The sequence below is a fragment of the Marmota monax genome, unplaced genomic scaffold (genome assembly GCF_021218885.2).
Source record: "Marmota monax isolate L192 unplaced genomic scaffold, Marmota_monax_Labrador192_F-V1.1 WCK01_AAM20220418_F8-fsc00076, whole genome shotgun sequence".
Classification (NCBI taxonomy): domain Eukaryota; kingdom Metazoa; phylum Chordata; class Mammalia; order Rodentia; family Sciuridae; genus Marmota; species Marmota monax.
Window position 1 is genome coordinate 4,268,363 of NW_026692843.1, and position 15,593 is coordinate 4,283,955.

General features: G+C 49.7%; 2 protein-coding genes across 6 annotated transcripts in view; one reads left to right on the forward strand and one right to left on the reverse strand.

Annotated features, from left to right (window-relative positions):
• The window catches only part of Insyn2a (inhibitory synaptic factor 2A), a 55,422-nt gene extending 45,100 nt beyond the window's left edge, over positions 1–10,322 (reverse strand). For all 4 annotated transcript variants that reach the window (XM_058580743.1, XM_046448860.2, XM_046448861.2 and 1 more), the window contains exon 1: positions 10,152–10,322. The gene's annotated coding sequence lies outside the window, so the exon portion shown is untranslated. The remainder of the gene's footprint in view (positions 1–10,151) is intronic.
• Positions 1–15,593, forward strand: part of Dock1 (dedicator of cytokinesis 1) — a 446,698-nt gene that overhangs the window by 231,630 nt on the left and 199,475 nt on the right. The window lies entirely within an intron of this gene.

The following is a 15,593-nucleotide window of genomic DNA, read 5'->3' on the forward strand; positions in this document are numbered from 1 at the left end:
TCTGCTGAGCTTGGAGCAGGTGCTCAGGGTTAAAGGCAGGAGGGCCTGGGATCGAGACACATCCCTACCTTGTAAGAGTGGGGTCTTTTGGGACCTTGATTCTGAGGATGCCCTCATGGCTGCTGCCAACCACTGGTTAATTGTTCCTGGTTTAATTCCCCATATCCACTCACCGCCCACACCCCATTGATTTTTTTTCTTTCCTGTTGCTTCTCCTATTGATTTCTTCCTTTGTCTTCATACTTTTCCCACCCTGGTCCCAACCTTCTTGCCTCTCCTGCCCCTGCCCTGCATCTGCCGTCCTGCCTGTCCAGCCTCGGGGCCCCACACCTGTCCTCTCTGCAGATCCCTATTTGGCAGAACTTCCAAGAAGAGAGCCGGTCTTCAGTCTCCTACTCTTCCCTGCTTGTGTCTCTAGACCTCTCAGTACAACTCAATCATGCTCCATCTGCTGAAGGGACACAGTCCCTCCCAGGGTCTCCAGAACATGCCATGCTCATCCCCACGCCGTGTCCCCTCTTCTTCTGGCTCGCTTTCCAGGACTGTGCCTGACTTCCGCGCCCGTGGACAGCCTCTCTGATGGTTCAGAGGTAGTCTGGCCTCCGCCGGCTTCTGCAGTCCTCTTCTGCTCCTTCAGGTCCTCAGTGACTAGCACTTCAGTGTCTCAGCTGACGCCAGCCCCTGCTGGGTACCCCGAGGAAAAAGAGACGCAGTGCTCCGCTGTGGTCCCGTGGGGAGAGGCACATGTGTGCAGGAATCAGCTGCTGGGCTCTGGAGGCCTGGAACTGGAGCTGAGGGTGCTCCTGGGAGGGAGGGCTGCCTCCCCGGGGAGGCGCTCGGCAGCAGGCCCAAAGAACATGCCAGTTTGCCTTGCTGTCTGCCAGTTCTCTCTCCTGAACGCTGACATGAGTGCTGTGAGGACAAGGTCCCTGCAAGCACCTGTCTCCCCTGTGCCCAGCCATCCTTCAGCCCTTGCTTGTTGATTTAAGAGTGTGATCTGCGTGGCTGTGTCAAGAAGGCTCCCGGGGCGGGGTGGGGCTGGGGCTCAGCAGTAGAGTGTTCGCTTCGCACGTGTGAGACCATGGGTTCTATCTTCAGCTCCATGTAAAAATAAATAACTGAAATAAAGATATCATGTCCAACTACAACTAAAAAAAAAAAAATTAAAAAAAGAAGGCTCCCAGTGGGTGTGCCGTATTAGTGGTCTCCGAGGGTCCTTTCTACCTTGCCTGGATGCCCAGGTGAGAAGGAACATGCTGTATTCTGAAGCATGGGGAGGAAGAAGAAAGGAGAATGATAGAGTTTCATTAGATTTTAGGTAAATTGATATGTAGAGACTTTAACTTCTGAATCTTGGCCCAATTATCTGGAGTTAGGTTTTTGTATGAATTTGCTTGTGTGCTGACTGATAGAAAAAGAATCGATGCCACACAAGCTCTCAAACATGAGTAGGTGGCCCAGAAACGTGTTTCATATTTTGTCACGAAGCACGTCAGGGTTTTGTTGTGGGAAATGCGACTTGCTAGGCATTATCTGTAGATTTGTTCTTATGTTATCTGACTTTCTTCTTGGGAATCAGATGTGGCAGTGATAAAATAAATTATGAATTTAATTCAAACACCTCAATCGCTTGGAATAAGCAAACATTTTAGAGTGTGGCACCTTTCCACACTCCGCCGCAGCCGTGGAGGAGGAGGCGCTGACCTTCACAGGAGAAGGAAGCAGCACAGGGCCAGCGCACCCCAGCAGTCCAGGGGCTTCAGAGGCGCACGGAGGTTTGAACGAAAGAACTTCCGTTTTGCATAGTTTGAATTGAGAACAGCAAATGTGTAATTATAACCAGTAAGTGAAATCGATACCTAGAAATATAACTCCGTGCTACTCTTGTCCATGAAGATTAATGTGGACAGGAAGTAATAGCGAAATGGGGACACAGAGAACGTGAATGGGAGGGGAAAGTGGGTCCAGAGACACGCACAGACAGACAGCCAGAGCTGGCCACACATGGTCAGGAGAGGAAGGGGAGACTCGGGAGCCAGTGCAGCCAAACGGGTGCATCCCGCTCGCTGTGACCGCCAGGACGGCCAGTAGGGTTTTGATGGCCTTGAACCACGGCCATCAGCCTCCTGGCTGCTCTTCGCAGGAGTTGCAGCAACCTTCTCTGCTCCTGTCCAGTAAGGGAACTTGGACTTGATCCTGGGGCACATCAAACCCAAGGCTAGGGCGGCCATCTGAGGGCAGGAAGCACCCAGCACACAGGGAGCTCCAGTGTCAACTGAAGGAAGGGTCCAGGTTCCCATTCCCAGACCCCCGCCGCGTCTCCCGATCAGAGGCCCTGTTCTTCCCACAGATCATGGGAAAGGGAGCCTGAGAACCGGAGCGGGAGACTGTGGCTCCTGAACAGAAGTCCACACGCCGGTGAGGAAGAGGGTCTGTGAACACTCTCTGCAGACTTCAGAGTCCTAACAGGATTTTTATAAACTGAAAGCATAGATCTTCCCCAGACCCCCAATGCCCCTTCTGTGCTTTGGCCTTCGTGAAGCCAAGGGAAGAAGTGGAAGCCGGGGGTCTCTTTGCGGGCATGTGTTTAAAGAGAGCAGTTCCTGCCTGCGAGACAGGGAAGTCTGGAGGGTGGCTGTCCTCCACAGGAAGGAGGGACACTGGCATTTGTCTTAGGGCTTTGCCCCAGCCCTGCTCTCTGGAATGCCACACTTGGAGGCCAGGGAACAAATCCATTAAAAGGTAAGAAATAAACAGTGTTAGTTCCCTCCTTACCCAGGTCAGTCAGAATTTCTGGGGGATGGAGAATGAGTAGCAGTATATATATATTTTTAAACTTCTTAAGTAATTTTAATAACACATTCATAAGAAAGAATTACAAGTCTACACATTTTTTTCTTCCACGACCCCCCCCCCCTTTTTTTTCTATTTCCTGCCATATTCCCAAAGCTTAAAGTAACACATTGCCCATAAAAGGTACCTAGAAATAGTGACCAAAAGACGCAGTGAATGTCCTAGGTGGGCAGGGAGTGCTGGCTCCTTCCATATTTTTTCTAGAGTGGATCTGGAGCTGAGTCCAGTGTTGTGGCCAATGCCAGCAGACCCTGTGCGGGGGCTGCAGTTCGTGTTTTCTGTGGCTTTATTGGGCCTGACTTGTGCCTCAGCAGTCAAGTGGATGCACAGTGCAGAAGAGTAAAACTAGTGACCAGTCACTGTTACAGCTTAAAGTTCAGGTCTCTCTCCATGTGAACTGATTCCTGGATGGCATAGTCCAAGTGAACTCACTGGGCAGGTCTACAGCATGAACAGGGCATGCCACAGCTTTGCAGGGTGCTAGTGTTGTGTTTCTCGTTGAAAATGTGTAACGTCTAGCTTCTGTCCCTTTCCAGGAATTCCGTGGGTGGGACAGGCCTTCTCAAGCACAGGTCGGGGTTGGAGGTGGGTTACCATCACTGTACTAGTGTTTCCCTGAATGTCTTCCTTTGGCTTTATAAACTGGTAAGGGGGTGCTCAAGGTCATCCACTGAGTATGCTGTCACTGGAGGCTGATTCCTTGGCCTGGTCATTGCTGGCTGCAGTCCTTAAGAACTGCAGTTGACAGACTAGCTGCTTGGTTTTGAATTGGGGTCCTTCCAGAATCCTGAGCAAGTGACACAGCTTGGGAGAGTAAAGCTGAGAGTAAGAGGCAGCACTCAGGGTGTCCACTCTGGGGGTGGTACCCTTCTTCACTGCCCACGTGCTCCGACATCTCATTTTGCACACACCCTTGGAGGAAAAAATGACCATGTTGATACAGCTGGGGAAACCGAGGCAGGAACAGTCAGGCTTCCTGGCCAAGGACACAGGGCAAGTGGCTGGTGGAGTGGGGGGTGCAGCCAGGGACATAGGAGAAGCAGCACTCGGTGGAGGAAATACAAATAGCAGGACCAAAGCAAGGAGGGTGTGACTGCCGCAGCAAAGCCACCAAGCTGACAGCTCCCGTCACACACACACACACAATGAATCCTTGGGAAGACGGCTGCCATCGGGCCCTCAAATGGCCCAAGAAATGGAATGGAAAATTCAGCTTCAGAAACTGATTCTTTTCCATATGTCTTTAATTTCAAACTGTCTGCATTCACACGTGGGCTAAATCAGGAGCTCCTTTTGGCACCGAATCCAGCCCATGATGGGAGCTATGGGATTTTCAAGTCCACGATTAACTGGACATTAGCCATTAGTGCCCAGTGGTTTCAACAAGGAAAATGGGAAAATCTGTATGCACCACACTAGTATTGATTTAAAAAGAAGAAGGAAAAAAAAAAAGAGTGGCAAATTGATGGGTTTAGCACGGAGATCAATGGAATTGATGTCACAATGTCAAACTGAGATGGGAGGTCAAGGCTGAGAGGCAGGTATCCAGGTGTCTCCAGGTGGCCCAGTGAACTCTCCAGGTTTGGGGTAGAGCTCTAGCAAAAATGCCTTTCCAATCAATCTGCCAGCATCTTCCCCTCTGATCAGGGCATAGTATTTTCCCACCTCTCGTTTGTTTCTTTTAATCTGACACCGAGTCACTAAATTCAGACATTCTTTTTTTAAAAGCTCAGCTTCTACCCACGTGAATTTTTACCAAAAGAAATTCCTGTGGTTGTTTGGTGATAGAAAACCCAGTTCTTGGGTACTTTTTTCCTTTTCTAGATACTACATGGCCAGATGTAAGGCCTGATTCTCCATCTCCATTACCACCTCCTCCTCCTGATCCTTCCTGCTTATTCCTACTACAAAAGAAAAAAAAAAAAGTAGAACTTGAAATGAATAGAACAATTATTTCCCATTCAGGATTCCCTGAATTCCTAGCAAAATCACTGACTAGGTTTACTGTTAATAGCCTCATTAAATATTTATAAAGCACCTGTTACTAGATAGTGTTATGCTTTGTCCTTTAAGAAGTTCATTGTGTTGAGAATCCCTTGGCCCATTTTTCCCCAATGGAAAGCATTCCTCACAGAAGTTCTAGGGAATAAGAGACAATGAGGAACTTATTTTTTAAGATACCATTTCCAGTCAAAAACTCATATGAAAATCTGTAACAATCAACAATGTGTTTCCCCCTGCTGACTCCCGGACTTCACAGTCACCTACCCGCTTCCTGGCCTTATTCGGGATCTTTAATCCCTTCACCCATGTGTCACATCACAAAGCTTTGCCCACGAGATCCGTCTCTCATACTGTCCCCTTATACTCATCCCACACCATCAGTCTCCTTGGGCCCCAGTCAGTCCCATCTGTGACACCTTTGCAGCCAGCCTCCCGTCCCTTTGGCAATCTTCTGATAATGTACGTTCCTGTTCAAAACAGTCGATGGACAGAGGCCTCTCTTTGTCCTGCTGGTTCTCCTCAAATTGGTTTCAACCTATTTCCCCCACCCTCCAAAGCCAAAACCCATGCCCAAAGCCACCTGTCACCCTTCCTTGTAAATCTCCTGCTCTGATCACCACAGCTGGCTCAAGCCCCAGGACATCTGTGTGCCTGGCCCAGGTCAACCTTCACCCTCCTGTCAGTCAGGGTGACACTCTCCTTGCAGCCGCCATTCCTGCCTCTCCCTCTGGGACTCTTTAGCGGTTTGCCACCTCCTGTCCTCCTCGTGTACCTGCACTTCCTGAGGACCTCTCTTTCAATCTTGAAGCACCGAGGCCACTGCTGCCAGGCCTCAGTACAATCCAGTAAATGTGAAGTCCTTTCCAAATAGAGCCCCCTGCACATCAATCCCCCTTCTCTATGCCTACCCCATTTTAAGAGTCCAATTTTATAGCTTCACTACATTCCCAAGGATGCCAACGTCATTTATTTAAACAAATAAGCAGATTTTGTGAAGCAAAATTCAAGTATGAGATACCTGGACTCTAACCACCAAGAACACATGGAAAAAAGATTTTTTTAAATGGACAAGTGACCAATATAGACTTTTTCTTGAGAAGGAGGCTGTAGCACATCACCAATGGAATGGCCTAGTAGCTCCGAGGTTGTTGAGTGTCATTAAGGTTTGCCGTGGGTAGGGTGTTCCTGATGGGGTCCCTGCACAGAGCAGCTGACAGGAGGTCAGCCCCTCTGTCTAGCCTGCCCTGCTTCTCTTTTTCTCTAGAGCTCAGAAGTAGAGAGAAAGCAAAGTTTATTTGCAAATCTGCTTGTAATATTTTCAACATTCCATAGCCTCCTTCTCATGTCCCTCATATGCTATAGTTTACTGCATTTCATTTTATGCCCAAGGCTAGATTATTAAGGATTGAATTGGAATTTTCCATTGTGACTGAAACATGAACTTCAGCCCTCATTTTGACATGCTGTTAGGATTTTTTTTTTTTTAAATAAGTTTCTTGACCACTCTACTGGGTGAAATCCTGCAACTGATGTGCGTATACACAGTGCAACAATGGATGTCTCTCTGGTCTTTTCTTCTCAGACTTCCTAACATCAGGATGTGGTAAAGAAGCAAGTCTATGGACATACAACAGACCGAATTACCAGTACTGTACTCCATAAAAGCAATATTTACAAATAATGACTTTGGAAAGAGTTCTTTCCAAATCCCTGAGAACATGGCATTAGCCATGAGGTTTACAGAGTAATTTAGATATATAATTCCTTCTTGTCCCTAATATCTGCTTTTCTATATTTGAGCTCAGTTCTCTCGGTACCAGTAGAGTTGGGAATATGTACTCAGCATAAAGCCAGGTTAGAATGTTTCTTTTACTTAGATACTGGATTGTAACTTGATGATGTCTTTGTACCATAGTCCTTCACCTCACTCATGGTTTGAAAAAGTGTGAGGTGCCTATTGACTCAAATTCATACTGAATGTCTTCATGTGTTAGAGTAGAGGGGTCTCTGGAAGAGACTGTCTCAGGACCCAGAGATGAAGTTAGACTGTTTCTTACTCTGAGAGGCAAGGTTCTTGGTTCCTGGAGATACCTTAGCATCTTTCGGATCAAAAATGGACACATTTTAAGTCATGGTCCAAAGGTTCAAAGTACCCCTTGTGTGGCCTGTTGCTTAGCACAGATGTCCAATTGACTTGTTTCTATGAAGTCTCTCAGGATCCCTACCACTGGTTCCAAATCTGTATTCTGTCCTTAAAACATAAGATAGATTTTTTTTTAAATAAATGAATTAAAAGTTGTGAAGTTTCACTACATTTATGTTAAGATTGGATCAAGGTTAGATTTAGATCAAGACTTCTCTGAATGTTTGTATGGGAACTTCATGGAAATGCACATGTTGCCATGTAACATCAATCATATTAAATTGTGCTTTAAAATATTGAAGTCACTCCATAATGTTATGAAATATTAAAATTAAATATGTCAGGAGACTAGAAAGGGTCTGCTTCATAAATTATGTCAGCTAATTTCTGGTTGGGGGAATGTAGGTCTTGGTGGAATTATGGTGGGTGTTTCAAGTAGCAAAGCTCATTTCCTGTGGGGAGTCCTTCTGACCTCCCATTCCCAGGACTACTGTGCTTTGCCCAAATGACATGGCGAATGCATCCTTGATGTGCTCTGGTGTCTGGGGGTTGGCCTGTGGTCTGAGAATAAAGATCCCTGGTGGGCAGGTCACTTCCCTTCTGTGTGGATGCCTGTCCACAGAACTGCTGCCCTGTGATGTGGCTGTGACCACCTCTGTGTCGTCATTGTCTGAGAAGCAGTCTGGCCCCGACATAAGTAATCTGCTTCTCATACAGGAGAGTTCAGTCGTATCTCCAAATGCAAGAACTATGGGTTGGAGCAAACAAGAGAATACAAATGTCTAGTTACGAGAATGAGTGTGTCCAGCCGTACTCCTCTGCGGCTGACTCTGATTTCTGAGCTTCATTTTTATTTGCTGCTTGTTTCCATGTGTAGGAGTCTTCCTTGAAGAGGGATGCCTTTCACGTACAAATCTTTCATTTATTTACTTATTATTTATTTTAAATTTCTTCCTACAGAGAGAGGAACAAAAGACAGGAAAATCCCTGTTCTGCTGTGGGGGGAAACGATCATGGCAAAACAGAGGGACCCCCCCCCCACCCCCGCCAAAGTCAACCAAGTAATGGAGTCTCCAGCTTTCTATAGGGCTTTTGAAAGCTCCTTGAGCAAACATGGAGCTTTCCAGCTTTTGCCTTGTATCCTATTTCTTGACCAGTAGTTCTGTTTCTCAACAGGATAATGAAAATCACAATAATGAAACAGAAAGTCGTGGCAACTGTAATAAGTTTAAAGGCATATTCTGCTTTTCAAGGGCATCCTGTTTTTTAGTAGAGCTCTTCCATTAGCTAAAGAAATTAAACTGAATCATTCCATCTTTTTTAAGGAAATGATGAATTTAGTCAAGAAGAAAACAAAACTCTGTAGCTAACCTAATTTATGCAAAATCATGCAATTAGTGATGGCTGTGCTAGAATTTTTTTCCCCAAAATGTGCCTCTGATAAAACCCATCGTGAGGAGCAGTGCCATCTAATGTAAGTAGTAAACATGGAGAGTAAATTATTAATATCTGGTGAAGCATGCAGATGGCAGGACTTCCATTTCTTCTTTTGAGTGGCTCGTGTGTGTCTGCCCATCATTCTTGCAAAAAAAAAATGCAAAGATAAATATGAACTTTGAAAAGTAACATTCAACAGGATATGAATGTAATAAATAGCACAATGTGAAAAGTGAAACCTCACTTTACGCCTCTGCAGAGTGAAACGGTGGTTACTTTCTGCTCAATCTGAGTGTAAGCTAAATAAGGTCAGACTATTTTCATATGTGCACTACTGACCAGGGATGGCCATGTCTTGTGATATGAGTGGTATTTTTTAATCAAGTCCCCTGTGTTGTAACCTTGACAGTCCTGCCACTGGGATACGGAAAGTTAATCCCCCAGCAAGTCCTTGTCCAGGGGAAAACCTCTAAGCCGCTGACCTCGACCCTCTGCTGGCCTGAGCTGAGATCTGAAGTGATCACTTGGTCCCTGGCCAAGGCAGGGCTAGCCCAAAGTTCCTTCCCACTCTTGCCAGTTTCACCTCAGGATGCTTCGGAAGAATTTCAGTGCCCAGGCAGACAAGGTCAAATTGAACTGCTTTACTGCTGCTTCTGGCTCAGCCCCCCAGGCCAGACCTGCAGCCCGAGAGGGAAATGGACTGAGTCCTGTTCTGAGGATGAGCAAAAGGCACCCATTTTCTCGCTTATTTACTCCAGGAGTGCCCCTCCTCCCCCACTCTTGGCCTCCCTTGATCACTGACTCAATCTCCCTGTGGCATATTTTGGGTAGTAGAATGTTGAGGTCACAGGATAGGTTTTTTTTTTTTTTTTTTTTTTTAGAGCAGTGGAGATACCAGCCAGGAACCCTGGGCATGAACCAGCAAGATGCAGACTCTTGCTCTTGACTTTGGGCTCCAGGCATGGCCCGGGCCTCTGGCTGGCCCGTGGGCTGCCTCCTCCCTCCTGCTCAGCGCCGGCTCGCCCGCTTGCTAGCTAGCTTGCTCAACCTGCAGCATTGGTTGGGTTCCCACGCCTGTGCCGGTCAGACTCTGGATGTCAGGCATCCGAAAGCCCCGCGGGCGCAGACCCCAGCCCTGCAGCCCCGGGAAGGTGCCAACCCAAGCGAGCCAGTGAGCAGAGGAGACGGGCATTTCACGTGGGTATCTGCCTTTGCTCCTGCTCGCGCCTCCTCAGTGGCCGGCGCCAGGGCCCCTTGGCTCCCACTTATCCCCCCGAAGTTAATCAGCAGTACTTGCTAGTTCGCTTTACTTTGGAAAATACTTAAAAGCCTCCAAACGTTACGGGGAAACGGCCGCCCCCGGGTTCCCCCAGTTGTGCCTGGCTGGGGCTGTCGGGCGCTCACGAGGCTGTGGCGTTTGTCTAGAACCGACATCACAGACACGCAGTCCCGCTCCTCCCTGGCGGTCGCCAAAGTTGCCAGACGCCCCCCAGTCGTGCCAGCTGCAGTTGCATAACCTCGCCCCCTGCCCCCGCCCGCGCCCGACGCCTGCTCTGCTCCCGGCTGAATTGGCGTATCTTGGCCCCGGCGAAGCCGGTTTGGGGGCGAGAAGATGCGCCCGAGCGGGGTCTGCGCCTGTCCCAGCGGCGCTTTGCCCGTGGCCAAGTGCAGCGGGCGCCGGGTGCAGGCGGAGGGCACGCGGGGTTCCGCTTACCTTCCGCTGCTTACAGATAAGTCGAGGTCGGTGCAGCGCCTGGATCGGGCATGTCTCGCCGCGGACCCTGGCAAGCCTGGCGCGACACGGAGCACTCCGGGCAGGGCATCCGCGGCAAGGCTCGCCGGGCTCGCGCGGAGGAAGGCTCGGCTCCCGGGACCTGGCCGGCTGCGCGCCTGCCGCCCGCCCCCTCCACTGCCGCCGGCCCGGCCCGCCCGGCCCGGCCGGCCCCCGCGCCGCAGCTCGCGTCCCTCCGGCCCCGCTCAGCGACGCGCGCGGGGAGGCAGCGGCTCGGCCGGCTCCGGGGACGCCCGCGCGCTCGCTCGCTCGCGGCGCGGCGGAGCCAGCCACAGCCACCCGGCTCCGTGCTCCTCCGATGTCCTCATTTACTGCAATTGTCTTCGGCGAGATCTCGAGCCGGGGCCGGGAGGCGGGGGCGGAGAGGGGGAGGGAGCAGGAGGGAAGTCCTTGCAGCCGCTTCCCGGTCCCAGCTACTCCGCTGAGCCGGGCGGCCGGAGGAAAGGGCGCCCTGAGCCACGCGCCAGCCGCCTGTGCGCTCGGCTGGCACCGAGGCGGGCGGAGCCCGGGCCCGCGGGGCGGGGGCGGGGGCGGGGGCGGCGCGGGGCCGGGCAGGGCTGCGTGCGTGGGGTGGGCGATCGCGAGCGAGTGGAGGAGCCCCCTCCCGCGACGCCCGAGCCCGAGCCCGAGCCCGAGCTTCAGGAGGAGGAGGTGGAAGGAGCCGCCGGCGGCTGCCTCCTGCGCGCGGGGCTCCACCGTGGCGAGTCCTCGGGGTTTTTGGGCTGCAGGCGGCGCTGCGGGGCCCAGGAACTTGTTGAGTCTACCCCTGAGACGTCTCTGGAGCAGCTGGCGGTTAGGGGACTCCATATCTTCTCTCATGAGTGGTCTCCGGGGACCCTGCGCATTGGCTTCGGGCTATGCCAGAGGGCGCAGCCCAGCTGGGCTTTGAAAGCCAGAGGCACAGATTTGGGGAGGGGCTAGGCAACTGGCCTCTCTCACCTTCTCACTGTGCTTTGTGGATACTGGGGGTCAGAGTCACGTTTCTGTGCTGGGTCAACCTGGGGTTCCCTCCGAATGTAGATAGGAAGGCAGACCAGCCGCCTAGCAGCCTGAGGTCACAGTGGAAGTGCTGGCCTGGTCTGTTGCATGCTGACATTTAGGAAAAGTCCAAAACAGGCACCTAATTAGAACCCCCTACACACACACACACACACACACACACACCCCACACATACACACCTGCAGACGCCACTGGGTACATGCTCATCTGGGGCGAGTTCTCTTGGCAAGAGGAGATCTATCTAGTAGGATTCACAATGAATCACACTCCCCTCCCCCAAATGCCTCCCCCTCCAAAAATTACCAGAGTATTGGATCCTTTGAGCTCAGAACAACAGGCCCTGGGTCCTCCCTGATACCTGGAAGGTCTTGCTGCCTGGGACTAAGCCTCCAGGGGCTGCAGATTTCCTTACCCCTAAGTTTTCTCCCAGAACATACTTGAAATTAGCCACATTTGTTAGTCTGAATATTTCGGAGGAAAGAACAGAGTAATGGTGAACTGGAGAGCAGTGAGACTTTGGAGAGTGAATTGGAAAGACAAGTGGGAATTCTTCACACTGCACTTCCCACCTCCCAAACACTCAGTGTGCTCACACTTGTGCAGGACTTATAGATCCTGGGCCTGGGGCCAGGCCATCATTGCATTCTTGTCATTAAACTGCATTGAGCCTACACCTGGCTTTATATAATGTCTGTTCTTCGTTAAGGGCTTTATGTGAAATGTTTTATTTCTATGTGGATGTTTGGGGTGACATTACAGAAGACTATTCTAAAATGTCCTCCTTTCCCATCTTACTCTCAGTAGTTTTGGGGTTACAACTTCATGATCCAGATCTTCCCAGGAAGGGAGTCCCCAATCTGTGGTTCCAAACTCTGCCCACCACATTCTTTTTGATTCCCTTCTGACCTCAGATTCCCTCAAGTCTGATGTCAGCCCTACCAGGGAGGCTGTTGGAGGGATGTGTCTGGTAAGGTATGAACAGCCCGCAAGTCTATAGCTACCTCTGTTGTCAGGAAGGGAGCCACAAGGGAGTGATTTGATGTTGGGATCCTTTAACACCAGGTGGCAGGGGTTCCTTCTACTGACCCCTCCAACATGTTCCCCATGGGAAAGTGCTGTTTCAGCTGTGCACTCCAGGGATTCCAGGAGGGTCCGAGGAGCTTTTTGTAAACCTTGTTTTATTGTAAATCTACACAATGGAAATCTGCCTTTTATCTCTTAAACATGCCATTGTCAATAAAGCTTTCAGGAAACATGGAAATGGTTCTGGTGGTAATGGAAAGCTAAAGTTTTGAGGACCATGAGTGACAACAGATAAACATAAATGCAGGCAGAGGAGGGCAGTGCTCATTGAAAGTGCTCCATGAGCTGGTGAGGAAACCTTTGTAAGAAATATGCTGTTTGAGATCCCTGTGATATACACCTCTAGGAGGAAAATGAAATGCTGTGATTGGCAGGTTAAAAAATCCTCTTCTATGAAGATGAGAGTATAATTGCGCTTGACAGCCTCACCAAGACTGCTTTGAGTTGTTCAGTTGCCTCATAGACTTCAATTGCTTTTCCAAGTCTGTTAAAAACATTGGGATCCTTCCTTTAGTTGAAGTCAGAAACCATTTCCCTAATGTATTTCTCAAGTGCCAGTCTTCAGCATCACAAGTTAAAATATTGATGAAAGCTTGTCTTGCAGACCCTTGGCCAGGGACGGATGTTCTATGTGGGTGAGCTGGGTGTGCCCATCTTCCAAGCATACGTGTTGGGGCTACTGGGAGAAAGGAGATTGGCCACCTTCTTGCCCACAGACCCCCGTTGCGTTATTTTTTGTGTACAGAACATATGCATACTTTTAGGGTCTAAAGTCCTAAGAAAAAGAGGAGAATGATTGTAGATGGATTAATTTTAGGAATCAATTTAGTATAAGTTGGTTTCTTATATTTTGCTTCAGAATTTTGCCTCAAAAGATAGCCTTGCAAGGGGGAAATGAGCTGCTTTGCACGTGGGATTCTTGAAGGCAGAGGCACCTAGAGAAGGAAAATGAAGGAAGTGCAAGACAGCTAACTGGCCACTCTTTCAGGTTTCTCTTCTTTTGCCTTTTTCTTGGAAATGTGTGCATGTGTAATACCGAGCATCGGGGGAATTCCAAACCTCCTGAGTACTAGGTTTTGAGGTCTCTATTTCCACATTAAAAAAAAAAATAACCAAGAATATACAAGTCAAAGTGTTGAGGAATGTTCATAACAGCTTTTTATATTAGTTTTTCAAACTTATATTGGAGAATAGACTAAATATGTATCAAGAGTAGAATGGATAGAAATTACTTATTCATGCTGTGCAGTAGAAGCTAGCAGCAGTAAACACAAAGTCACAAGCTATGGAGGCCTGTGGCAGCAAGACGAAATCCACAAACACGCGGAACAGAGGAGTGAGCCACAAGGATATGCGTGACAGGAGTCACTTCACTGGAGTCCCAGAAAGGCCAGAGTTTGGGGCATGCTGACTTATAGGCCAGGGAATCTTCATGTTGCTGGATTGTTCTGCATCTTGAAGGAGGTGGTTGCCCAGTTGTGTACATAGATACCAGCTCATGACGGTGTCTTCTTGTCTCAATGACTCCATCTTGTCTGAGCATAGTCAGTGTGTCGTGTGATGTCTGCATGACTTCCTACTAATCCATCCCTTTAAAGGAATCATCAGTGAGCTTAACTGGTGTCTGCTGAAGCCACTTTCTCTCCAGGACCCCAGATGAGGGAAAGGAGAGGTGTCCACAGAGCCGCTGCTGCTGTGAGGAGAGTTCTTGTTTAACTGCACAGCAGAACATCCTTCCTGGGGAGGCTGCTGCTGAGCCCCTGCCCTCCTGATCATGCCCCCCAGGCTGCCATGTCACGTTCTGAAGACATGGCCTTGCCACCTCGCACTTTCATGTTCTTAAGTGATGCTAGACAGTGGGCAGGTGGCACCATCTGTTCAGAAGCTGTGGCCGTGTGTCTGCCTCACACACTCCCATACGGGGAGGTCACTCACATCCATGTGCATCTCAGGTGATATCAGTGACACCTAAAAGCTTCACTCTGTCCTAGATCAAGATGGTGCGCTCGGAGCGTCTCTGTCCAGGCCTCATCTTTGCGTGGGAGACCTGTGAGAAGCCCTGGAATCTCGCCCCTGTCATGCTGCGCTCAAGCCTCCACTGTCCACTTTCTGTACTGATTTTCCATTGAAGAGTGTCCCCTGGTGTGAAACCCCTGTCTGTGGCTCTTCCAGTGTCCTGCCAGCCAAGTCTCTTTTCCTTCCAGAAGGTCATGCAGCTGTGTCTGAGTGCTGGCCCACCCTCCTGGGGAGACGCTCGGCTCCTTACCATAGTCTTCTGTTCCCTCCATGACCAGAGACTAGAGCCTGCTTTTTGGTCCCAAACAGAGTTTGTTTGGGATAAACCAAGTACTGTGAAGACTGCTTGAAATCCCTCGTTTTCTGTACTGCACCATTGTGAATATGATTTTCTGTAGGAAATGGGACGTTTTCATTTTTAAAGGGAACAGAAATGTCTCTAGCTTTTCTTTCCTATGTCATACAGCAGCAGTGGTGGTCTATGAGGAAGGGCGGAGTGCAGGACATGAGCTGCTGCCCCTCGGGTGCAGGCTCTGATTCCCCAAAGGCAGCTTCCCCTCCTTCCCTTGGGTTGCTTCACCATGGAAATGACCATGCAGACCTTATTTCGTTGACCTTAATTTGGTCAGTCTGGGTGACGGTGTCTATAGGGTTTTCTTATTATCCAGGTCTAATCTAGGACCAGGCTTTTTCCAGCAGAGGTGGATGGCTAATGGGCTTTTCCTAATCCCTGCTGGTAACACGGTTCGTCTCCGCGGCTGCTGAAACCAGCTTCGCACAGAGCAGCTCATATGCCCAGACGAACAGTGATACCTTGGACCAGAGCTGGGTCAAGAGGGGATAAAAATTGCTTTCAGATTTCAGTGTCTGGCCTGCTAATCCACTTTGCTTGTGTGAAGACTGTTCCCTGCTGTCCCCTCTCTGGTTAGTCCCAGCACTTAGGAGGCCCCAGGTCAGCTCAGGGCTGCTGCAGGGAGGCCCTGGGCCTTCTCACACGTGCCCTGTGCTATCTGGGAAGGGAATTTCCTTCTTTGCCCACTCCCATCTTTCACTTCACCGGTAAGGAGAAGGGCTAGGGAGGACAAGAAGAAAATGGAAACCTCCAGGTTCTGCTCTTTCTTCTCCAGCCCTGCTTGACAGGGAGACTTTCATGAGTGTGCGCTTCAGCTGTGTGCCTCAGCCCTCCAGGCCCCAGTGCAATGTGCCTTATCATCTTCTGTCCTTGCAAGACAATTGTGAAGTAGGTACTGGAAAACTCTAACAGA